Source organism: Petaurus breviceps, unplaced genomic scaffold (assembly GCF_028583685.1).
Source record: "Petaurus breviceps papuanus isolate PSGF00001 unplaced genomic scaffold, PetGlider_PUasm1.0 90601, whole genome shotgun sequence".
NCBI lineage: Eukaryota > Metazoa > Chordata > Mammalia > Diprotodontia > Petauridae > Petaurus > Petaurus breviceps.
Window position 1 is genome coordinate 2234087 of NW_027187282.1, and position 15505 is coordinate 2249591.

Sequence of the window (15505 nt, forward strand, 5' to 3'; positions counted from 1 at the left end):
CATATTTGTCCCCAAACCTTCTTATCTGTCTTCTATATTTTTTATCAAGCCTTAATTTATCTTTTCAAATCTTTCAAACCCATTACTCATACTACTCAACTTTCCTTTACATTTCAACCATAAGACAAAATAGCTAATAAGTTATTGCTCTTCATTAACATAACTAAAGTGCCTTAAACAAAACAAAAGAGCTTCCTAACTTTAAGTCACAACTTGTTTTGCAAAATTGTTTATCCTTCTCTAATTATATTCACTATGGAAGAAAGATATACTTCAGGAATTGAATCTTGTACACATGAGAAGTTCAAACACTAATTTAACTCTTGCTTAGGCCATGGAATGATTACAAATTCCAATCAAAAAAGATCTCACATATTTACATTGTACGCATAGCTTTTATTGACTACTTGCTTTGATTACAGAAACTTGCTAGAAAAGGAAAAAGCATGGAAAAGATTATATCAAATATGACTTAATATAATTATATCAAATATGACTTAATTGAAACTTTGTTTCAATTAAGATATGAGTTTTCCAACCAACCATGTAGTATCAGTTCCACCTTACAGTCAGATTCAGGAATAACCAAGTGAGAAATATTCTTTTTCAAAGGATCACAATGGAGAAAACACAATGGAGAAACTGAGCCAGGAAGATCCCACCTTAGGCTAAGGCTAAGATTGTCTTCATGGTTTGTTTTTTATTCCCAGCTGCAGATCACCTGTAACAGGATCACCTTCCCTCCGAGTAACTTGTGGCATTTCTCTCATAGTGGATCATTGACTAATGATTATTTATGGATTATTATGATCCATCTGCAAACTATAGAGTCCCAAGAGCCTTTTACATCAAACAGCAAGTTTCATTAATCACAGCTCAGAGCCAGATACAATTATTTTTACTCTCATGGAGTTACAATAAGCAATAAAAATTTACCAAGACTCAACATACATAAGAGATTTCAAGTAACATCTTTCACTTGTTTTTCTTCCCTTCTCAAATTTAAATTTGTCCTGGTATAAAAGGCAATCGTTAGAAATTACATAAGCTTGCAAATTCTTAGCAAGCCAAGTTCATTGTTTTGGAACCCCATAACCGAAACAAGCTTCTTTTCCCAGGGCTGATGCCCTTGCCCACACAGATGGTTTCCAGGGACCTAGCAAGTTTCCAAAATAAAGGAGTTGACATGGACTCTAGGGAAGGGGCTGCTTCTCCACCTCATGATATTTTCCTCTGGACAGACGTAAACCATATACTTTCTGGAACTAATTTACAGATTAGGTAACTTGAATCTTATTGAATGCATTTCCAAATTACCTTACAGACAAATAAATTCTGACTTATCTTAGACATCAAGTTAGGAGAGACATATTTCACTTAAAATGAGACCAGAATGTATTTAATTACCTTTTGGTTGTGTCCCAGTACAGAAAAATTTTTCCTTCCTAGAGAATCAAGTGAAAAACTACTTGAGATAATAAATAAATTTGGCAAAGTTGCAGGGTCTCAGGATTCCTACATATTTCTTTTTTTTGTAGGAAAATCTTTATTTGATTTTGGGCAGCCTCTTATTTTTTGGCCTTTGGAGAAGCTGCAGGTGCCTTCTGGGCAGGTCTCTTCTGAGCAAGTCCCTTCTTGACTGGGGCCTTCTGGCCGGAGGCTTTCTGACCCTTCTGGCCCTCAGCCTTCTTTGAGGGGATCTTCTTGGTGGAGACTTTTGCAGTAAGTGCCTTCTGAGAAGCTCCCTTCTTGGGAGACCCTTCTGGGTGGATGCCTTCTGGAGCTTCTTCACTTCATGCTTGATAATTCTATTTCTCATTTTTTTGGCCTTCATGACTTTGTAACAGTCAAAATCTGTCCTCTTCGCTTTCCACTCTCTGGCTTCAATCTTCTTGGCCCATCTCATGGCTTTCCATTTTGCATTGATCTTTTCTTTCTCCCATGCAGCCCGGACATACTTCTGACGGGCACTGTGTGGGAATTTGAGCACCAAGTCTGTGAGTTGCATACACTTAAATGGCATGGCCTGCCTCCTCACACCGCTGCAGGGGCCATAAACCAAAGAATGGTTCTGGTTGATCACGTCCACGATGGCCACCAGCTGGCCGGCATGTGGCCCAAAGGAGATGTAGGCCATACGGCCAATCTCCACATCATGCTTGAATACCATGTTGATGGCGCCGAACGAGAAGCATTTGTATATATTTCTAACGAAGTCGAACAGCAAGAAAGAGAAAGATAAATTCCATTTAAAGTTACTGTAGACAATATAAAATATTTGGGAATCTACCTGCCAAAACAAACCCAGGACCTATATGAACACAATTACAAAACACTCTTCACACAAATAAAGTCAGACCTAACTAATTGGAAAAACATCAGTTGCTTGTGGCTGGGTCAAGCTAATATAACAAAAATGACAATTTTATCTAAATTAAATTACATATTTAGTGTCATACCAATCCATCTACAAAAAATTACTTTATAAAGCTAGAAAAAACAGTAATGAAATTCATTTGGAAGAACTAAAGGTCCAGAATATCAAGGGAATTAATGAAAAGAAATGCCAGACCAGACTTTAATCTGTATTATAAAGTAGCAGTCATCAAAACTACTTGGGACTAGCTGATAAATAGAGGAGTGGATTAATTGAATAGATATGGTACATGAAACTCAGCAGTCAATGACTATAGTAATCTACTGTTTGATAAACCCAAGGATCCCAGTTTTGGGAATAAGAACTCACTATTTGACAAAAACTGCTGGGAAACTGGAATATGGTATGACAGAAACTGGGCCAATATCTAACCAATATCTAAAACCATATACCAAAATCAAGTCTAAATGGCTGCACGATCTAGGTATAAAGGCTGATACTGTAAGCAGTCTGAGAGAGCAAGGGATAGTTTACCTGTCAGATTTATGGAGAAGGGAAGATTTTATGACAAAACAAGAGGTAGAGAACATTATAAAATGCAAAATGGATAATTTTGATTACACGAAATTGCAAAGTTTCTGTACAAACAAAGCCAATGTATCCAAGATTAAGAGTGAAGTGGAAAATTGGGAAAGAACTTTTATAACCAATGTCTCTGATAAAAGCCTTATTTCCAAAATACACAGGAATTGAGTAAAATCTATAAGAATACGTCATTCCCCAATTGATAAATGGTCAAAGGATATGAACAGGCAGTTTTCAGAGGATGAAATTAAAGATATCTATAAGCATATAAAAATGCTATAAATCACTATTGATTAGAGAAATTTAAATCAAAACAACTCTGAGGTACCACATTTTACCAGGCATATTGGCTAAGATGACAAAACAGGAAAATGACAAATGCTGGAGAGGATGTGGGAAGACTGGAACACTAATGCATTGTTGGTGGAGTTCTGAACTGATTCATCCATTCTGGAGAGCAATCTGGAACTATGCCCAAAGGGCTATAAAAATGTGCATGCCCTTTGACCCAGAAATACCACTTCTAGGGTTGTATCCCAAAGAGATCACAGAAGTGGGAGGAGGACCTATATGTACCAAAATATTTATAGCAGCTCTTTTTGTGGTGGCAAAGAATTGGAAATTAAGGGGATGCCCATCAATTGGGGAATGGCTCAGCAAGTTGTGGTATATGAATGTAATGGAATACTATTGTGCTATAAGAAATGAGGAGCAGACAGACTTCATAATAATCTGGAGAGACTTATATAAACTGATGCTGAGTGAGAAGAGTAGAACCAGGAGAAGTTTGTTCACAATTACAGATACAATGTATGTGTGGTGACTAACATTGATAGCCTGGGCTCCTCTTAGCAACGTAAGGTTATAAGACAACTCCAAAAGACTCATGATGGAAAGAGATATTCACATCCAGAGAAAGAGCTACAGAGTCTGAATGCAGATTGAAGCAAACTACTTGCTCTGTTTCTTTTTCTTGTTTTGTTTTGATTCCTCTTTCCCATTGTTCATTCCATTGGTTATAATCCTTTACAACCTGACTAGTGTTCAATATGAAGATATTTGTAGATTCTATATTTGATTGCAAGCTGCCATGGGGGGGGCAGGGAGGAGGGAGGGGGAGAAAATGTTAAACTCAAGGGATTGTGGAACTGAATGTTGTAAACTAAAAGTAAATTAATTAATTAATTTAAAAAAATAAAGGAAAAAAAGAAAAACTTTTCCTTTTAAGTGAGCCAGGAAAGGGTTGAGTGCCTGTTCTGTTACAAAGTACAAACCTTGAAACTTTTTCACTGACACAGCTACCAAGTCTGTCTCTTTCTAATTAGTGAAATAACCTTCTTCTCATCTGTCTGTCTACACTCAGAGCCTGGATTGCACATGGACATTCACTCTACCACACAGAGACTCAAACAGAGAACAGAGTGATACAGATAACAATGGGGAGGATCCAAAAGCTCAGAGTGGCTTCTCAGAAATCCTCTGCACAAATCAGACATTTTTAACTTGGTCCTATGGATTGTATTGAGGCCAGGCAAGACATTCCTTTTTAAGGTCTTGGAGATCAAACTTTTTCCAGTGTAACTAAGAGAAAATTAGCCCATCTTTTTGGCAGTATACCTTAGAGAGAAATGGAAAGCAATAAGCACCTGAAGTCACACCTCTACTGGTGTCCCAGATCATATGTGTTCCCAAAACAAGGCATCCTTTGTCAAGAGGGAATTCTGCCAAGGGCCTGTTGCAGGTCCAACTCAGAACCTGTGGCAGGCTCAACCCAGAGTCCTGACAAACCTTCCTGGTGCTTGTGGGACAACCCAACTACAGGGCGAGGGGACTAAGAGAGAGCTTGAGATTTCAGACATGCCCTGCATTGGGCACCATTAAATGATTCAGTTTAAGGGTGCAGGACCCCAAAATACCGAGATTCAAGGCAGAGTTGTTTAGAAAGAATTCACAGATTCAAGCAGTCTTCCAGTCAGGTGGTAAAAAGTTTATTATAAGGCAGAGCTCCTTAGGGAACTCAAAACCTAACAGGAGTGATGCTAAAGCTTATATAGGAAAGATTCAGAGAGTGGTGTGCTAAGTATGCTAATTAGGTGGTGACATACAATTTCTGTACTTTGGGCACAGCTGTCATTCACTACTGGCATGCCCAGGGGGACGGGACCTAAGGGGTCTGTACGTTTGTACATCTACATTTCTAACAAGACAGCCTTGTGAGTTGATGTCTATGGCTTGCCCTCTGAATTGTATATGGTAACTGTGGGAATCAGCATATGATAGTTCTGCTGGTACGAGATAGTCCTGTGTAGCAGGGAGAGAGAGAGTTTGCTTCACTGGGCCCACTCATGAGTTATTGCCAGAGATAGAGGCTTTGGGCTGGGGAGAGATATGGTCCTAGAGCTGGGGTCCAAGCACAAGCACCCCATCAGGCTAGCAAAGCAGCAGAGAAGGAGAGGTCAGACAGGTAAGAGGAGAACCAGGAAAGAAAAGTATTGCAAAAACCTAGAGAGAACTGATCATGAAGGGAAAAAGGATGATCAACAGCGTCAAAGGCTACAGAAAGGTTGCTTTATTTGGCTTCAAAGCTTGGATTAAAGTAAAGACCTGGGTATGGGGATTTACAGAAAATTGGTACTTGAGAAGCTAGCATAAATATGAACTTTCTTATTATGTGGCACAGCAAGTCAACCAAAAAAAAAAAAAAGAAAATAACAACCATGTACACACAACCTATATAGCAATACAGAGGTTCAGCCATAAGTTGCAAGAAACTCAGTCTAGACAGAGGAAGTCATGTTGGGGAAAGCATATGTTAAAAATTGAGATTTGAGCAGGGATTTGAGATATAGGCTTAACTGAGAATAAGTAATTGATGCCAGATGTGGAAGGGGACATTCATAAACAAACCCATATGTCCTGGAGAAATCCTCAGTTACTTATTGATACTGAGTGGGACAAATGAAAACGTTCTCATAAAGTAAAGGAGACAGTCACCAAACTTGAGCTAGGTTTTAGTCTTGATAGGTCCAAATTTTATTTTTCTATAATGTGTCTGCCAGGTGCCTATCTTTGGTAAACAAGAAAAGCAACAAGTGATCTATAAATTGCCTACTTTTTACAACAAATAATATGTCTGCCAATTGTTTCTGTAAATTGACTGCTTTTTGGTAAACAAGAAAAAGTAATATGTAATCTGTGATAACCTTACTTCTGATAAATAATTTTGTATGGGGTAAAAGGATTGTAAGGACATACCTTCCCACCAATGGGTTACTGGGGAGGGGATTTGGGTTTTTTCGGGTGGTCCTAGAATTGTTTGTATAAGGTTATATAACTACTTGCTTGATTTTGTACTTTGCCTCCCTATACTGGTGTATGTTCTGGGTAGGCGATGCCCAACTCTTGTGAGACTTGTTTAGGAATAAATAGCTTCTGTTTCTACCTGGAGAAACCTCTGAGTTTTATTTGGGTAAGGGTCTTTGGGGTCTTTATCCCACACAGTTTTAGGGGGCTTGTCTGGGATTCTCTTTAATTGAGGAGGGGGCTTCCCTCCCAGGAACCAAGGTGAGTGTGCACCTGGGATTTCCCGGGGTCTCGGGTTCTGGAGGGGAGCCACCACCCATTATTGAGATAAATCTTAAGAGAGGGACTTGGGAGAAAAGAACCTTTGTTACAGCTCTGATGCTAGAAAAGGTAAACTGATGCCAGCAGATGAGAGCAGTCAAAAAAGTTGTGCACGTGCTACTCAAAGGTAAGCGCTAAGGGTTCTGGAGGTAATTGGCATCAGGGCAGATTTTAGTGAAATCTCCAGACTAAAAAAACTGTGATACCTCAAGGAAAGGATGCCACTGAGTAAGCTTCTTGGGTGACTTAGGAGGTAGGGCGATCTTCCTTGGATGATTCGGCTCAGTCTATAATTGACTTGAGGAGTTTGGTAATAACTCTTGGAAACCCCTCAGAGATGGGAGGAGTACAATTTAAGCCTGCGTGGTCGGAGTGCAAATATGAGGTAGCTGTAGATAGTCCTTTAGGCAATTGATTGCAAAATTGGAACGAACTACCACAGTATAAAGGGAAAGATAGAAAAAAAAAGCTAAATTTATATGTAAATGATAAGGAACCTTTCAATCTGGAAGAGAGTACATATGTGGCACTCCGGGTGTTGGGGACACGACAGATGGTGGTAAAGAAGGAAGAGAAGGAGGATAAGTTTCATCCTTGACACCTTTTTCTGTCTTTGCCTCCACCTTGTGCTCCTCCTCCTCCACTGGCCTCAGCGGCAGCCCCTCCACCAAGGTTCCAGACCCTGATTCTATGCCACTACCCTCTGAAGAGGACCCAGGGAGAGACCTCATTCATTTACAGGAGTCCCCTCCTCACGGTTCTCTACTGAGGGAATTGAGACAGCTGTTAAAGGATCAGCAAAGCCTCCCTCTGGAGCCAAAACCATCTACTGTACCCCCTCCTTTGGCTCCAAGCTCCCACATTACAACCCAGGATATTTCCCCTGACACACCTACTTGTGCCCTGGGACCCACTATGTTCCCCCTAAGGGAAGTCCCTTTGGCTCAGGGAGTCCTGGGATTTGTGAACGCTCCTTTGAGCACTTACAAGGTTAGAAATTTTAAAAGGGAAATGAAAATTTTGATGGAGGACCCAAGTGGCCTCTCAGAGCAATTAGATCAATTCTTGGGTCCAAGTATTTACACTTGGAATGAATTGATGTCCATCTTGAATCTTATGTTCTCCCATGAAGAGAGGGGGATGATAAGAAAGGCTGCTATGGTAGAGTGGGAGCGGAGACACCCACCCATAGACCCAAAATACCCTACTCTTGATTCTAGATGGGACCATAATGATGCAGCTCATAGAGCTCATATGCAAGACCTTAGAGAGCTTATAGTTACAGGAATTAGGACTGAAGTTCCAAAGCCTCAAAATATTAAAAAAGCTTCTGAGGTGGTCCAAGAGAAGGAAGAATCAACAACAACCTTTTTAGAAAAGGTTAAATGAGAATATGGAAAAATACTCAGGCTTAGATATGAATAATCCTGCTACAGAAACCATGCTAAAACTAAATTTTGTGACTAATGCATGGCCAGATATCAGCAGAAAAATTCAGAAAATAGACAGGTGGAATATCAGAACCCTAGAAAGTTTATTAGAGGAGACTATCAGGATTTATGTGAGGAGAGATGAGGAAGAGCAGAGGCAGAAGGTTAAACTTAATACTAGGCTCACAGTCCAGACAGTTCAGAATATTGTCCAGACTATGGACCACAAAAAAGGTCCTGAGAAGTGGAAAAGGTCCCAGAGTAGGAGGGAGGTGGGCAACAAAGGGGAAGCATCCTGACAGTGGGAGAGGAAGGAAAAAGGGAGGGGTCCCTTTGTGTGTTGGGAGTGTATAAAGGAGGGTCATATGGCTAGGAATTGCCCACAGTGGCAGATTAATCAGAAGATCTATATTCCCTGATAAAGTCAGAGGACTAGGGGTGTCAGGGGTTCAAAGGTATAGCCCATCCAGAGCCCTTGATAAATTTAAGGATAGGACCTAATGGGGAAGAAATGGTGTTTTTAATTGATACCAGAGCTGCCAGGTCATCCATAACTCATTTGCCAAAAGGAATTAAATTATCCCAAACCTCCTCAATATCTCGGGAGCAAAAGGTGAGAATTTTATTGTTACCCTGTCCGAGTTTTTGAAAGTGGAATATCAAGGGGGCAATTGCCCTAATCCAATTACTTCTGCTCCCAGAAGCAGGTATAAACCTATTAGGAAGAGATTTGATCACAAAATTGACTATTCAATAGATGACCGGGGAACCCAGATAATTCTGGTTAAAATGTTAAATTTGAGGGAAGAGGAGGAATTCCAAATTTGTTCTGGGATATGGGTGGGCCCCTTTAATAGAAGAAGAGTTAACACAGAACCTCTTAAGATTAAATTAAAGGATCCTACAGTGATAGTAAGGGTAAAGCAGTACCCTATATCACTGGAGGGAAGGCGGGGACTCCAGCCAGTTATCTAAGGTTTAGTGAAGGGAGGACTTCTCAAACCTTGCATTTCTCCCTTCAATACTCCCATTCTGCTGTTTTGGAAGGGAGATGGGACATACTGACTGGTCCAGGACTTAAGGGAAATTACTAAGATAGTCCTTCCCTCCCATTCAGTGGTCCCTGACCCATATATCATCCTGGGGAGGGTAAAAGAGGACAGCAGATGGTTTAGTGTAATCTATTTGAAAGATGCCTTTTGGGCCCGCCCCTTAGACCCTGGCAGCAGATCTTTTTGCGTTTGAGTGGGAGGATCTAGAGACTGGAAGAAATCAGCAGTATAGGTGGTTCATTCTTCCCCAGGGGTATACTGAGACCCCAAATTTATTTGGACAAATTTTGGAAAGAATATTTGAAAAATTCGAACCCCTTCCTGGAACTCAAGTTTTACAATATGTGGATGACTTATTGGTGACAGGGAAAGAAAGAAAGGAGGTTAGTGAAGCTTCTGTTAAGATATTAAATTATTTGGGATAAGGGGGATTGAGAGTATCAAAAAGTAAGCTCCAAATTGTAGAGAAAAAGGTAAAATATTTGGGACATTTGATCAGCGAGGGACAAAAAAAAAAAAAACACAGGACCCAGAACAGGTCGCAGGAATTTTAGGGGCTCCCCTCCCAAGAACAAAAAGGAAGCTTCAAAGGTTCCTGGGATTGGTGGGGTATTGTAGGAATTGTATAGATTCTTATGCCACCCTGACTATGTACAAATATTTATTGGAAAAGGAACCTGACAAAATTAGGTGGGATTTGAAAGGTGAAGAGGGGTTTAAGAAACTGAAGCAGATCTTAACCTCCCCTCCTGTTCTTGCCCTTCCTTCCCTACAAAGACCTTTTCACTTATTTGAAAATGTGGATAAGTGGGTGGTGCTAGGGGTTTTAGCACAGAAAAGAGGAGGGCAAAGGAAATCAGTGGCTTTCCTTTCAAAGCTCCTAGACCCTGTGGTCCAGGGATGGCCAACGTGTCTCCAGGCATTAACGGCTACAGCCACATTGGTAGAAGAAAGTAGAAAGCTGACTTTTGGGGGAAATTTAGTTGTGGGGTTCCACATCAAGTAAGGACCATCCTAAATCAGAGAGCGGGGCACCGACTTATGGATTCTAGGATTCTGAAATATGAGGCCATTTTACTAGAAAAGGATGATTTGGTCTTATCTCAGGATAATAATTTGAATCCTTCCTCCTTCCTGACATCTGGAGGCAAGGGCCACCTTGAGCTAGAACATCATTATGTAGATTTCATCGACCTCCAAACCAGGGTTCCAGGATATTTGCAGGAATCTCCTATTCCTGGAGGAATAAATCTATTCATTGATGGTTCCTCTAGTGTAATAGAGGGAAAAAGAAGGAAAGGGTATGCCATAATTGATGGGGACTGAGAATCCTTGGTTGAAGCAGGACAACTGCCTAAGAATGGGTCAGCTCACACTTGTGAGCTTTATGCCCTAAACCAGGCTCTAAAACTATCAAAGTGAATTGAGGGTAATATTTATACTGATTCAAAGTATGCTTGGGGAATCGCACATGTGTTCAGGAAGATTTGGGAAGAAAGAGGGATGGTTAATAGCAAAGGGAAAGAGCTAGTACATACTACCCTGATCACCTGCATCTTAGAGAATATATTGTTACCTGAGGCTATTGCCATAGTACATGTAGGTGGCCATCAGGCAGGGCAGTCCTTTGAGGATAGGGGTAATCTCTTTTCAGATGAGGAGGCAAAGAGGGTGGGGTCAGCAGAATCCGAGTCAAGCCAGTTGGTTTTAAGCCCCTCCTTTCCTCTGAGTCTCCTTTCTCCCTCCCTTACTGAAACAGAAAAGCAAAAGTCACTGGCCCTGGGAACACAGGAGCAGGATGGAAAATGTAGATAATTGCTCAAACCCCACCTTTGGGATTCGCCGTCCACAAATACCAATCGGGGGATTGGGTTCTAATTAGGGCTTGGAGGGAAGAAAAGCTAACCCCAATTTGGGAAGGTCCTTTTCAAATTCTGTTGGTCTCAGATACTGCGGTCCGGACCAAGGGGAGGGGTTGGACTCATCATACTCGTGTAAAGGGACTTCTTGAACCTCCTGTCACCTGGACCATCAAATCCAGTGAACCTGAGAATTTGAAACTGTGCCTTTGACATGGTCCTGACCCAGACATTAGAGACACTGAGACTCTGGACTGCCTCCTGTATAAGAACCTCAATCGCCTCAAAGCACACTGCCCCCCCCCCTCCTTCATTTCTGTAATCACAATCCTTATTGTATACTGATGAGAGGAGGAGAAGTCATATGTGCCTTTCTCCTTCTATGTATTAGCCTTACTGTAGTTGTTTTCCTTTTCCTTTTGAGTAATCGCTTTCTCCCTCCTGCCTGGAATCATTTTCATTGTGCTAATCATGCTACCCCTGACCCTTCTCCTTACAGTGTTCCCGGTACAGCCTGCCCTAGTCCCTTGGTTATCTCAGGATGATAGTTTTCGAGTTTTAATTCAAAACATAGTTAATGCCTTTAACCTCACTAATTGTTGGATTTGTGGGGGACCTCAGCAGTTAGAATCCTGGCCTTGGGTCCCCATTCCTCTTAGACCTGAGTGGCTTCTTAGTAACAGGTCCTTTGTCCATTATGGGACTGGGTTTTGGGATAAGTCACAGGAACACGCCTGGCCCCTTACTAAGACTAGGACGGGGGAATATTGCCTTAGCCAGGGTGACAAAGGAAGGAGTTAGGTTGTAGTCCATGCAAGTGGACTCTTAAAGGGAGAAGATAACTGCTCCACTGTAAAGCAGCGCTGGAATTCCATGTATATCCAACTTAACACTGGTGTTTGGGTGAATTGCATTTTTCATTCTTGCCGTACTCCCCTCCAGGTAACCACCAAGACTAGATCTGAATCTCATATTCTAACCACTATATTTAAGTGTCAAGACCTTAGTCAGAATCAGAGAGTCATTACTATTCCCCATTGACATTGGGGATGGGATAATAACTCCCACTTTGGATACTTTCAAGAGTTTTGGAGCCAGGATGATAAAACAGATCCCAGAGTCTCTGGGCCCTTTAGAAGTAAGGTTGAGTGGAGTCAGTGGAGAGCAGATTTTCAGCTATGGAGGTGCCAATATAACAAAACTGATACAACCTTTTGGGGAGGGCCTCTAGGATTTGAGGACCTACAGTATTATCCCATCATCCATGGCAATGTATCTGTAATCTTCCCACAGAGTAAAGTACCCCGACTAGCTCTAAAAGAACACTATTGGGTGTGTGGCCTCACTGCCTATACATATCTTCCCCCTGACTGGATTGGAAGTTGCTATATTGGACTAGTAAGACCCAAATTTTTCCTTCTCCCAGGGCAGGAAGGTAAACACTTGAGAATAAAAATATATGATGATTTAGAGAGGGAAAAATGAGCCATTGATGCTTTTATTGCTAGTATAGGAGATGCAAATGGGTGGAGAGACATTTGGCCACAGGAAAGAATTATGAAAGAGGTTTCGCTGCCATCCTCCATTGTTGTCTGTCATCCTAGGCCTCCTCTGTTGTGGCTTCCCAGCTCTGCCCTGCCCTGTCCCGCCAAGGCCGGGCTGCCCCAGAGACCTGAGCCGCTTCCCCACCATGGACAACTCTGGCAAGGAGGCAGAGGCACTGGCACTGCTGGCCAAGGCAGAGCGCAAGGTCAAGAACTCGCAGTCCTTCTTCTCCGGCCTCTTCGGAGGCTCATCCAAAGTCGAGGAGGCATGCGAAATCTACTCAAGAGCCGCAAACATGTTCAAGATGGCCAAGAGCTGGAGCGCTGCTGGGAATGCATTCTGCCAGGTGGCCCAGCTGCATCTCCAGCTGCAGAGCAAGCATGACTCGGCCACCAGTTTTGTGGATGCGGGGAATGCCTTCAAGAAAGCAGACCCCCAAGAGGTGATTAACTGTTTGATGAGAGCCATTGAGATCTACACAGACATGGGCCACTTCACCATCGCAGCCAAACACCACATCTCCATTGCTGAGATCTACAAGACGGAGATGGTGGATATCAAGAAGGCCATAGCTCATTACGAGCAGTCTGCAGACTACTACAAAGGGGAAGAGTCCAACAGCTCTGCCAACAAGTGCCTGCTGAAGGTGGCTGGATACGCTGCACAGCTCGAGCAGTAGCAGAAGGCCATTGAGATCTATGAGCAGGTGGGGACGAATGCCATGCACAGTCCCCTGCTGAAGTACAGTGCGAAGAACTATTTCTTCAAGGCCGCTCTGTGTCACTTCTGCATTGACATGCTGAATGCTAAGTTGGCCGTACAGAAATAGGAGGAGATGATTCCAGCTTTTGCTGATTCCCGAGAATGCAAGCTCGTCGAAAAACCCCTGGATGCCCATGAAGAACAGAATGTGGAGGGCTACACCGAGTTGGTAAAGGAATAAATACGATTCCATCTCGAGGCTGGACCAGTGGCTCACCACCATGCTGCTGCGGATTAAGAAGACCATCCAGGGGGAAGAGGAGGACCTGCGCTAGCCCCTGGCCTGCCCCCAGCCCATGTGGGAGTCTGCCCTCCAGCTTCGGGCTCCCCCACCTCCCCCCACATGGCTGAACAGATTGTAGGATGGGTGGAAAGGAGGGAGGTGTGCGGGAGACCCTGCCTGGAGGCCTGAAGCAGAGAACCAGGACTCCCCACTCCGCACCCCTACCACCCTCTCACAAGGGGGGTGGTAATGCAATGCCAAGCCAAGGCAACTTCCCAAGGTTCAGAATACCAGCATAGGTGCTCTCCATTTTACTCAGTGACAAACCAAGAACAAAGAAGGTCAAAACATGACATCATTCAAAATACAGCATTTACTAAGGGTGATTAAATAATCTCCAAGTACTACCCCACCCCAGGACCTTCCACTCATTCAATCAATTACAAAGTCCCTGTTCTAAATACTTCTCCACCCCTAGGCTATACCTTCATTTAGTCCACCACAAAGCTCCTCTTCTCAAATGGAGATTAGTTTCCAAACATAAGTAAAGTACATTCATTTGTTCAACCATAGAACACAAAAAGGTCAAAAGTTCCCCACCCCTGGATCACAATTGAATCTACCCCAGAGTTACATCAAGTTTAAGCACAGCACTTAATACCCAAATGGAGGTCTTTTCTTCATCTTGACAGGAGGCAAGTTCTCAGCAATCTTAGTTCCTGGGGAGACAAGGCTCAGCAAGGCCACAAGATACATTGCCAGTCCCTTCATTAATTCATCCTCTGTCTGTAGAACAGTCCTAGAACCCCTGAAAACATTAGCAAAACCCTCTCCCAGGATTTCTGTAAACATACAACAAGAAAATCCTTCTTCAGGGCTTCTGAACCAACAGAAAGGTTCCCACACCCCTGCAACAACAGCACTGTCCTTCACCAGTGGACAGTATTCACTCTCTGTCTGCAGGACAGTCTCAGTAGCTCTGAACCAACAGAAAGGTTCCCAGATCCCTGCAACAACAGCACTATCCTTCACCTGTGGACAGTATTCACTCTCTGTCTGCAGGACAGTCTCAGGGCTTCTTAACCAAAAGCCAGGTTCCAGGACTTCTTCAACAAAAGGACTGTCTTTCACCAGTGGACAAATCTGGCAAAACAACATCAAAACAGACAGACAAAGTACCAGCAAAACAGCCATGTCTCCTCAGTCCTTGGCAGCTCAGGGGGCAAGTCTCAAAAGTCCAGGGCAATTCAAAGTGGCCCCCAGCAATCCTCTCAGTCTCTCTCTGCCTCCACGAGGGTGCTGCTTCCAAAAAGTTCTTCTGCCTCTCTCTCTCTCTCTCTCTCTCTCTCTCTCTCTCTCTCACTCCCTGTCTCTCTCCCAATCAGTCTCTCTCTCTCGTCTTTCCAAATCTACATCACCAGCTCCTCCCAGTTCAGGATTTTCTTTTCACATCAACAAGTCCATCCCACAGGTGGGATTGACAAGCTCTGGGTTTTAACACAATCAATTTGAAAACCAAGCCAATACAGGGGAATCTTTACATTCCATTACTATGGGGGGGGTGTGGGGATTCTCTGCCCCCCTTTGGCCCCGCCCCGGGGCTCCCCACCTCTCAGGTTGGCCCTATGGCCCAGGATGCTTCTCCCCTCCCCTCCCGCTGCTGGGGGGCAGGGGCTCAAGGTCCCTGTGCATGCTTCGTGGGTCGGAGGGAGGGTGAGTGAGAGCAAAAATAAACATTTTTGCATGAAAAAAACCAAAAGAATTGTGAAAGAATATGGGCCTGCAACATGGGCACAAGATGGAAACTGGGGCTATCAGACCCCAGTTTATATGATAAATTGAATTATTAGACTCCAAGCAGTTGTTGAAATCATTACTAACCAAACCACTCAAACACTGACTTACTATCCAGATTTGCAGACCAAAGTTGAGAGGCTATTTTACAACGCAGGCTGGTATTAGACTATCTCCTGGCAGAGGGGGGAGGGGTCTGTGGTAAACTCAACCTATCTACTTGCTGCATGAAGATAAATGATGTGGGACAAACT

The 15505-nt window shown here is 43.0% G+C and overlaps 1 protein-coding gene and 2 pseudogenes across 1 annotated transcript in view; 2 read left to right on the forward strand and 1 right to left on the reverse strand.

Annotated features, from left to right (window-relative positions):
• VAMP7 (vesicle associated membrane protein 7) overlaps positions 1-15505 on the forward strand; it is a 427850-nt gene that overhangs the window by 321612 nt on the left and 90733 nt on the right. The window lies entirely within an intron of this gene.
• LOC138142628 (large ribosomal subunit protein eL14-like) lies at positions 1569-2170 on the reverse strand (annotated as a pseudogene).
• On the forward strand, positions 12499-13524 carry LOC138142629 (alpha-soluble NSF attachment protein pseudogene; annotated as a pseudogene).